The sequence below is a fragment of the Grampus griseus genome, assembly GCF_964374135.1.
Source record: "Grampus griseus genome assembly, chromosome: 4".
In the NCBI taxonomy this organism is placed as follows: Eukaryota; Metazoa; Chordata; class Mammalia; order Artiodactyla; family Delphinidae; genus Grampus; species Grampus griseus.
Window position 1 is genome coordinate 138,361,278 of NC_138997.1, and position 11,113 is coordinate 138,372,390.

At 34.5% G+C, this 11,113-nt stretch overlaps 1 long non-coding RNA gene across 1 annotated transcript in view; it reads left to right on the top strand.

Moving 5' to 3' along the window:
- LOC309821668 overlaps positions 1-7,453 on the top strand; it is a 172,799-nt gene extending 165,346 nt beyond the window's left edge. Inside the window, exon 5 of the long non-coding RNA XR_014296652.1 lies at positions 7,249-7,453. This is a non-coding gene — a long non-coding RNA (uncharacterized lncRNA). The remainder of the gene's footprint in view (positions 1-7,248) is intronic.
- The last annotated feature ends 3,660 nt before the right edge of the window (positions 7,454-11,113 follow it).

Here is an 11,113-nt window from a genome sequence, read left to right on the forward strand (position 1 = left end):
GAAGATGTGGTACATATATACAATGGACTATTAGCCACAAAAAAGAACAAAATAATGCCATTTGCAATGGCACGGATGGACCTAGAGATTACCATACTAAGTGAAATAAGTCAGAGAAAGACAAATATCATTTGATATCACTTATATGTGGAATCTAAAAAAAATGATACAAATGAACTTATTTACCAAAGAGAAAGAGACTCACAGACTTCACAGACTTAGAAAACAAACTTATGGTTACCAAAGGGGAAAGGTTGGGGGGAGGGATAAACTAGGAGTTTGGGATTAACATATACACACTACTATATATAAAATAGATAACCTATAAGAACCTACTGTATAGCACAGGGAGCTCTACTCAATATTCTGTAATAACCTATATGGAAAAGAAACTGTAAAACAATGTATGTATATATATATATATATATATATATATAAACTGAATCTCTTTGCTGTACACCTGAAACTAACACAGTATTGTAAATCAACTATAATCCAATATAAAATAGAAATTAAAAGCACAACAACAAATAACAGAAGAAAATAATGTAAGTTTTTAGTCAAAATTAGATTCTGTAATATGGTAATGATGGTGCATAATTTAGTTACAAGTTGTTTAAAAGCTAAAAACAAACATGGTAGAAATAACCGTAACTACAATAATCTGTTATTGGATACACAATATAAAAGTATGTAAAGTGTAACATCAATACCCTAAAATGTGAGGGGGAGGTGAATGTTTAGAAATGCTATCCATGTTAAATTGCTATTAGCTTAAAATAGCGTGTTAATATAAGCCTCATGGGAACCACAAAGAAAAAACCTGTAGTAATTACATAAAACAGCACGATACATCAAAGCATACTGATGCCAAAAAACATCAAGACACAAGAAAAGAGGCCGGGATAAGAAGCAAGGAGCAATGCATCTACAAAACAGCCAGAAAACAATGAACAAAATGGCAAAAGTAAGTCCTTACAAATGGATAACTACTTTAAATGTAAATGGATATAATTCTCCAATCAAAAGACATGGAATGGCTGAATGAATCAAAAAAGAAGATCCAACGATATGCTGCCTCTAAGAGACTCACTTTAGCCTTAAAGACACACATAGAGCGAGAATGAAGTGATAGAGAGTGAAGGGCGGGAAAGCAGATGGTAACCATAATAAGGAAGGAAGAGCTATACTTAGGTCAGACAAAAATATACTTTAAAAATGGTAAAAATAAACATAGAAGGTCTTTATAATGATAAAGGGGTTAATCCGTCAAGAAGACATAACAATTGTAAATATTTATGCACCCAACACTGGAGCACCTAAATATATAAAACAAAACTAGCCAAGTTAAAAGGAGAAATAAACAGTAATACAATTATAGTTGAGGACTTTAAATCCCACTCTCAACTATGGATAGGTCATCCAGAGAGAAAATCAATAAGGAAACAACAGATCTGAACAACACTACAGATCAAATGAACATGACAGACATATACAGAACACTATCTGACAGCAGCAGAAGACACATTCTTCTCAAGCACACATGAAACATTTTCTAGGATAGATCATGTGTTAGTCCGTAAGTCTTAGCAAATTCAAGAAGATTGAAATCATACGAATATCTTCTCTGATCCTGTGGTATTAATAAAAATTAATAACGGGAGGAAGACTGGAAAACTCACGAATACATGGAAATTAAAGAACATTCTCCTGAAAAACCAATAGAACAAAAAAGAAATTACAGGGGAGGTAGAGCAAATTGAGCCCAACGTTAGCAGAAGTAAAGAAAGAATAAAGATTAGAGCAGAAATAAGTAAAACAGAGAACAGGAAAGCAATAGAGAAGATGAACAAAACTGGGGTTGGTTCTTTGAAAAGATTAGCAAGAAAAAAAGAGAGGACCCAAATCAACAAAATTACAACTGAAAAAAGAGACATTACAGGTGACATCACAGAAATACAAAGGATCATAAGAGCCTACTGTGAACAAATATATGCCAACAAACTGGAAAATCTAGAAGGTATGGAAACATTCTTGAAACGTACAATATGCCAAAATTGAATCAGGAAGAAATAGAAAATCTGAAAAGACCAACTACTGGTAGAGAGATGGAATCAGTAATGAAAAATCTCCCAACAAACAAAAACTCAGGACCAAGTGGCTTCACTGATATATTTTACCAAACATTTAAAGAATTAACATTAATCCTTCTCAAAATCTCCCACAAAATCCCAGAGGAAGGAACACTCTCATATTTATTTTTCAGAACCTGCATTACCCTGAGACCAAAGCTAGAAAGGGATACTACTAAAAACAACAAACTGCAGGCCAATAACCCTGATGAATATAGATACAAAAATTCTCGATAAAAACTAACAAAATGAATTCAGCAGCACATTAAAAGGATCCTTCACATGATCAGTGAGATTTAACCCTGGGATACAAGGATGGTTCAACATATACAAATCAGTACATGTGTTATATTGTATTAATGTAATGAAAAAAGTATCTCAATAAATGCAGAAAAAGTATTTGACAAAAATTCATTACCTGTTCATGATAAGAACACTTAACAAATTAGGTATAGAAATAAAGTGCCTCAACATAATAAAGCCTGTACATAACAATCCCACAGCTTACATCTTACTCAATAATAAAAGTCGAAAAACTTTTCCCCCAAGATCAGGAAAGCACAAGAGTGCCCACTCTCACAACTCCCATTCATTATAGTACTGGAAGTTCTAGCTCGAGCAGCCAGGCAAGAACAATAAATAAAGCATCAGAACTGGAAAGGAAGAAATAAAATTGGCTACATTTGCAGCTGACATGATTTTATGTACAGAAAATCCTAAAGCCTCCACCGAACTGTTATGTCTAATTAATGAATTCAGTAAAGTTCCAGGATACAAAATTAACATACAAAAATTAATAGCGTTTCTCTCCACTAATAACAAATTATCTGAAAAAGAAACAAAGAAAATGATCCTATTAAGAATAGCATCAAAAATAATAAAACATTAGAAATAAGTTTAACCAAGGAGGAGAAAGATCTCTACATCAAAAACCACAAGGCACTGATAAAAGAAATCCAAAAAGACACAAATAAATGGGAAGGTATCCTGAGTTCATGAATGGGTAGAATTAATATTGTTAAAATATCCATACTACTACAAAGCAATCCCTACCAAAATTCCAAAGGCATTTTTTTTTTTACCGAAATAGAAAAAACAATCCTAAAATTTATATAAAACAACAGACCACAAATAGCCAAAGAAATCCTGAGAAAGAAGAATAAAGTGGGAGGCATCATACGTCCTGATTTCCAGCTATATTATAAAGGTATAATAATCACAGCATTATGACACTAGCACAAAAACAGACACATAGACCAATGGAACAGAGTTTAGAACCCAGAAATTAAACCATACATGTATGATCAACCAACATCTGACAAGGAAGCCAAGAAGATCCAATGGAGAAAAGACAGTCTCATCAATAAATGGTGCTAGAAAAACTGGATATTCACATGTAAGCTAGACCCCTTATTTTACATCACTCACAAAAATTACCTCAAGATGCATTAAAGATTAAAATATGAGGCCAAAACTATAGAACTCCTAGAAGAAAACAAATGGTTAGCTCTGTTACACAGGTCTTGGCAGTGATATTTCGGATATGACACCTAAAGCACAAGTAACAAAATCAAAAATAGTAGGACCACATCAAACTAAAACCCTCTGCACAACAAAAGAAAGGATCAACAAAATGAAAAGAACTTATGGGATGGAAGGAAATATTTGCAAACCATATATCTGATAAGGGGTTAATATCCAAAATAAAGAACTTATACAACTCAATATCAAACCAACCAACCCACCAACCAAACCTGAACAATCTGATTAAAAAAATGGGTAAAGGACCTGAACAGACATTTTTCCAAAGAAGGTTTATGAAAGCCAACATATACACGAAAAGATGCTCAAAATCACTAATCTTAAGGGAAGTACAAATCAAAACTACAGTAAGGTATTACCTCACCACCTCACCAATGTGGTCCTCAAAAAGAGAAGAGATGATAAATGCTGGAGAGGATGTGGAGAAAAGGGACCCCTCATGCACTGGTGGTGGAAATGTAAATTGGTACAGACACTATGGAAAACAGTTTGGAGGTCCCTCAGAAAGTTAAAACTAGAACTTCCATATGATCCAGCATTTCCACTTCTGGGAATATAGCCGAAGAAATTGAAAACACTATGTCATAGAGACGGCTGCACATCCATGTTCATAGAAGCACTATTTACAATAGCCAAGACATAAAAACAAAGTGTCCATAAGTGGATGACTGGATAAAGAAGTTGTGGTATAAATACATCAGTACAAAGAAGTATTATTCAGCCATTAAAAAAGAAGGAAATCCTGCCATTTGCAACAACATATATGGACCTTGAAGGCATTATGCTAAGTGAAGTCAGACAGAAAAAGACAGATACTGTAGGATCTCATGGAATCTCAAAGAACAAACCAAAACCTCATAAAGAGATCAGATTTGCGGTTACCAGACAAGGTGGGTGGGAAGAGGGGGAATTGGATGAAGGGGGTCAAAGGGTACAAACTTCCAGTTATAAAATCAGTTAAGTACTAGGGATGTAATGTACAACATGATGACTCTAGTTCACACTGCTGTATGGTATAATTGAAAGCGAGGAGAGTAAATTCTAACAGCTCTATTCACAAGGGAAAAATATATTTTTACACATATATGTCATGATGGATGTTAACTAAACTTACTGTGGTAATAATTTCAAAACATATGTAAATCAAATCATTATTGCTGTATACCTTAAACTTATACAGTGCTATATGTCAATCATATCTCAATGAAAATGGAAAAAAACAAAAATAAATGAACATCAGCTTTCCTAAGGCCCACTGTAATCATGTACCATCTAATAAAATGCAAGGAAATCAAAAAATCACTTCTGGGCTTCCCTGGTGGCACAGTGGTTGAGAGTCCGCCTGCCGATGCAGGGGACGCGGGTTCGTGCCCCGGTCCGGGAAGATCCCACATGCCGCGGAGCGGCTGGGCCCGTGAGCTGCGGCCGCTGGGCCTGTGCGTCTGGAGCCTATGCTCCACAATGGGAGAGGCCACAACAGTGAGAGGCCCATGTACCACAAGAAAAAAAAAAAGAAAAAAAAATCACTTCTAAGGTATCCCTGGCAAAAATGTATCACCTGCATCTAATCATGAGCAAACTTTACACAAACACAAATAGAGGATATTCTACAAAATAATAGTCATGTAATCTTCAAAGATTCCCTGGCCACGAAGGTCAAGGACTGAGGAAAAATGTTCCAGATTAAAAAGGACTAAAGGGACCTGACAACTAAAGTAATGTATAATCCTGGACATTTATTGGGACAACAAAACTTGAATGGGTGTGGGGATTCGATGACAGTAACGTATATGAGTTAATTTCCTGATCTTTATATTGCATCATTATTACGTGGGAAAATGTCCTTGTTTGCAGAAAATGCACACCAAAACATTAATGCTATTCTTGGAACTGAACTGACCATTGTTTCGAAATAAAAAGAAACAGGAAAGCCATCTATCAGTCTTTTCCTCCACTCTTCCTCATATTAACTTCTGTAAGCCACTGAGATTTTAGGGTTGATTTGTTATAATAATAGTCAGGCTATCTTAACAAATTTGCCCCTTTGCTTTACCACTGACAGATTATTTATTAGTGTGGGACTTGCTGCACCTTAGCCATTATTGATCCCAGTCGAGACATGCCAATTGCTTCTAAATTCATCCTCATAATGTCTGTAACCTTACCTTCCAAGTTTCAGGTTTCTTGCTGTCACTAGTATATACTACAGAAAGGGTCAGTCAACCAGAGCCTGCAGGCCAAGTCAGCCAACTGTCTATTCTTGCATGACCCACAAGCAAAGGATGGCTTTATATCTTCAAATGCTTGGGGGAAAAAATCCAAAGAATAATAGTTTGTAACATGAAGATGACATAAAATTCAATATTCAATGCCCATAAATAACAGTTTTATTGGAACACAATCATGTCCATTCATTGACATATTTTTCTATAGCAGCTTTCATACTACAACAGCAGAGAAAATATTTACGTGCTTGACCTTTTACCATAAAAAAAGAAAGAAAAAATGTGCTGAAGGCTGTACAACAAAAAACAAAAAAGTTTCCCAAACCAAGCTTTTATTATTAAGAGGCTAGATAGCTGCTAAGAGCAGAGGCTCTGAAGCCTGAGACCTGGCTCCTCCATTTACCAACTCTGTAATCTTGGGAAATTGACATACTGTTTCTGAACAGCAATATTTGATTGGTAATAATAATGGGACATAATTCAGAGGGTTGTGAGAATTCCATGAGTTATTATAGGGCAGGTCCTTAGACCACTGCTTAACAATAAAATTAGCATTTTTTCTTTTTCCTTTTTAATTTAAATTGTGTAGTATCATTAAACATACATGTTATTTTCAACACTGATCTCCAGAAAAATGAAAATAACTCTCAAAATTCAAAGACATTATATAACAACAATCTAGTAATGTAAATTAATTCATAACTTTGTTTATATTAAATCCCAATGAAAGATTAAGGGGCAGTGACAGAGATAGTCTTAATCCTGAAAATATTACTTAAGGGAAGGATAAGAAAAAAAATTTATGTGGTAGTTGAGAAATTAAAAATAACAGGAAGATAACAGAATTTCTTCCTAATACTATAGTGGAGGGGTTAAGTTTAGACACAATAAATGAGTCTATAGTCTGTGTATTCCTGAAACCTTTTGACTTAACCCTTAAAATCCACTTAACAAAAGTAATATATTTCAGATGCTGGAACATAGAGAAGAAATATGATACATTTTACATTTTTCCCTCCCGTATATATTAAGAATTTAATGCTTTTAATAATAGAAAACATTTTCTCCAATATATTAAATCAGTTGAACACAAGGATTTTACCAACGCATGTAGTTAAGAGTCTCCTGGAACAGTATATAAAGTCTTTTCATATTTTTTCTCCAAGTTTTTATAAGATTTCTGCAGGCAAGTTAACAGTTTTGATAGTTAATAAAAAATAGACTCAAAGAGCACCAACTTCTAGCCTTTCTAGGAAATTTAAGGTTAGATATGAATTTGGTTGAGTTGGCATAAATTTGCCCAAATTCATAAATATATTTGCATATTTATATTTTCCTTCTCGTTTTAGGTTCACTCTAAAGTTACGTTATACAGCAAAGGAAACCATAAGCAAGACGAAAAGACAACCCTCAGAATGGGGGAAAATATCTGCAAACAAAGCAACTGACAAAGGATTCATCTCCAAAATATACAAGCAGCTCATGCAGCTCAATATCAAAAAAACAAACAACCCAATCCAAAAATGGGCAGAAGACCTAAATAGACATTTCTCCAAAGAAGATATACAGACTGCCAACAAACACATGAAAGGATGCTCAACATCACTAATCATTAGAGAAATGTAAATCAAAACTACAATGAGGTATCACCTCCCACCGGTCAGAATGGCCATCATCAAAAAATCTACAAACAATAAATGCTGGAGAGGGTGTGGAGAAAAGGGAGCCCTCTTGCACTGTTTGTGGGAATGTAAATTGATATAGCTACTATGGAGGTTCCTTAAAAAACTAAAACTAGAACTACGATACAACCCAGGAATCCCATTACTGGGCATAGACCCTGAGAAAACCATAATTCAAAAAGGGTCATGTACCACAATGTTCATTGCAGCAGTATTTACAATAGCCAGGACATGGAAGCAAGCTAACTGTCCATCGACAGATGAATGGATAAAGATGTGGCACGTATATACAATGGAATATTACTCAGCCATAAAAAGAAACGAAATTGAGTTATTTGTAGTGAGGTGGATGGCCCCAGAGGCTGTCATACAGAGTGAAGTCAGAAAGAGAAAACAAATACCGTATGCTAACACATCTATATGGAATCTAAAAAAAAAAAAAAAAAAAAAAAATGGTTCTGAAGAACCTAGGGACAGGACAGGAATAAAGACGCAGATGTAGAGAATGGACTTGAGGACACGGGGAGGGGGAAGGGTAAGCTGGGACGAAGTGAGAGAGTGGCATGGACATATATACACTACCAAATGTAAAACAGATAGCCAGTGGGAAGCAGCCGCATAGCACAGGGAGATCAGCTCGGTGCTTTGTGTCCACCTAGAGGGGTGGTATAGGGAGGGTGGGACAGAGACATAAGAGGGAGGGGATATGGGGATATATGTATACATAAAGCTGATTCACTTTGTGATACAGCAGAAACTAACACAACATTGTAAAGCAATTATACTCCAATGAAGATGTTAAAAAAATAAAGTTACGTGATAATATTCATAGAATTTTCTTTTTCACTTGCAACACTTAGCAATCTGAGATAAAGTGATAGTCATAAATTCCGTTTGTTTAATTTCTTAAGCCATATACATTTATTGTGTTGTTATTACAGTAACTTTGACAAGTCCATAGCTCCTTTCATGTGTAGTACTTAAATACTTTTACGAGGAAATATCTATCTTTATAACCTGACTAGCACATTTAAATAAAACTCATCTTAGTTTTATTTGTTCTTTTCTATTTCCACATCATCACACATCAAAGTATAAGGGCTGTAGTTTTATATGGGTAAGAAACTTCACACACACATACACAAAAATACTGTATGTTCCATTTATATGAAATTCAAAAACAAGCAAACCTAATCGGTAGTAACAAAAGTCAGAATAGTGGTTACCTCTGATGGTGAATGGGTGTAGGCATGAGTGGGCGTAGGTATTGGCTGGAAAGAGACACAAGGGAACCTTCTGGAGAAATGAAATTTTCTCTATCTTTAATCTGGGTCTAATTACAGGTGTGCATATATGTAAAAATGTATCAAGCTGTATACTTAGTCATTGTGTATTTTAATAAAATCACTATATTGTTTAAAAAGAGAAAGTGAAAAAGGGTAGTATCTGTCTTGTCCTACAGTAGAGTTTTAGAATTGTAGCTCATCAATAGAATTGCAAACAGTTGTGTACTAAGTGAATGAAAAGAGGCCAAGTCATGGAGTAAGATTCCACAGAGGGTGGGAAACTGGAAGTCACCCCAAGGGCCACTGATAAGTGGTGGGAACATTAGCGAAATACTCAGTCTAGCTTTCCATTGTTCTTTATCAACTCTCTGAAATCGCCACAGCTTTTTCTTACTCCTATTGCCATTCTAAACATAAAAAACATTTGGGAAGGCAAGCAACAAACAGGAGCAGCTGTTACTATTGGCACAGAAGAAAGGAAGAACCGGCAGCATGTAGTAGAACGGCCATAAAACCAGGACAAAGCAGCAGCACACCCAAGGATGGCAGAGAACTGAATGCCAGCAAGGGCGACCAGCAACATTTCCACTTTCGAAAGCTACTAAGAAAACTTAAACACAAATAATGGTTCTTAGTCAAGTCACGGACACATAACTCAAATGCCCTTTTCATAAAACCATGCCCAAGTTCTCGGTATCCCAAAGCAGTTAGATATTCCAACCCCAATATTTTTACTAACATCTTTTAGCTTACTAAAGTACTTAAGAGTTTGCTAAGTAAATCTGAGGTAAGATGAAATACTTTACTTGTCAACACATTTGCCGACTTCTTTGTGTTTCTCAGCAACTTCAGGTAGCTTGGATAAGTAAGCTGTGGACTTTGCATTTACATGCCTGACAAGGATAGGAGTACACGGGACAAAACCCAATTAAAAAAAAATCAAACAAACATATAGCAGGAAAACTTTATCCGAAAGAAAGTCGGTGTTGACTAGACTTCAAATAAAAAGCAATATTAAAAATAGAGTCATAGATTGATAATTGTTTTTCCAGTAAGAAAAATTAATTCTAACCTCCTATGCGTCAAATAATAAAGTTTTGTAAACACCAGCTGATAGAATTACGAAGAGAAGGTCTCAGATTCACCACACCAAGAGGATTTTAACACAGCTTTCTTGGATAGATCCATCTGCCCAAGCCAGAAAGTATATAGAAAAATTAAAGAACAAAATTAATAAGCTTAATACAATAGGCATATAAAGAGCATATTCCTCGAGAATTATTTTAAGCACAGATCAAGCATTTATGAAAATTCATATAAATTTCTACAAATTCAAAATAACTGTTATCATAAAACTCCATGCCCTAAATTAATTTAAAATAATTGAAAGAAAAGTAGAACTTCCCACCCAGCTAGAAATTTAAGAATGCAAATCTAAATAAATCCTCATTCTAAGATAAATCATACTGAGAAGCAACAAATTTTAGATGTAAATCATAAAGAAATACTTATAGAATTCAGCTTACGAGATACATTGAGATAAAATAAACTTTAAGTCAAAAGCGTATTTTAAATGCTAATTTTAGAATAGAAATGTATAAAGGATTAAAATTAATAAGCTAATCCACTAATATAAGAAGAAAGAGAAAGATCAGAATACATCAGGAGAATATAACAAGGAATAATAAAAAAAGAAAAACAAAAATTCATGACATAGCAACCAAAAGTATAAAAGTCAAAAGAAGACACGTTTTTTTAAAGACTAATATTTAAAAACCTATGATGAGAGTGATAAAGAGAAATGTACTCTTATAAATTTGAAAGCTGTAAGAAATGAACAACTTCCTAGAAATATAAGCTGCATCAAAACGGGCTGAAGAAAACACTGACAACTTGAATAGTACAATAAGCATTTAAGAATGAATCGATAACTAAGTATCTTTCTCTCACCGAAACCCATAGACCTAAGTGATATTACTTACCAGGACTACCAAATACTCAAAAGACACATAACTCCAACTCTATTATGACTCTTTCAGAGAATAGGAAAAAAAAAGAGATATATCTTCTATATCTTCAACTCATTGTATAAATCCAGCATAATCTTATCAACACCATGAAAGGACATATGAGAATGAAAGAACAGAGGTAAATTCCATTCATCAATACAGAAACAAAAATCCTGAGTAAATAATCAGGAAGGTGAATCTTCCAATATATAAAATCAATATACACCATAAGCAAGT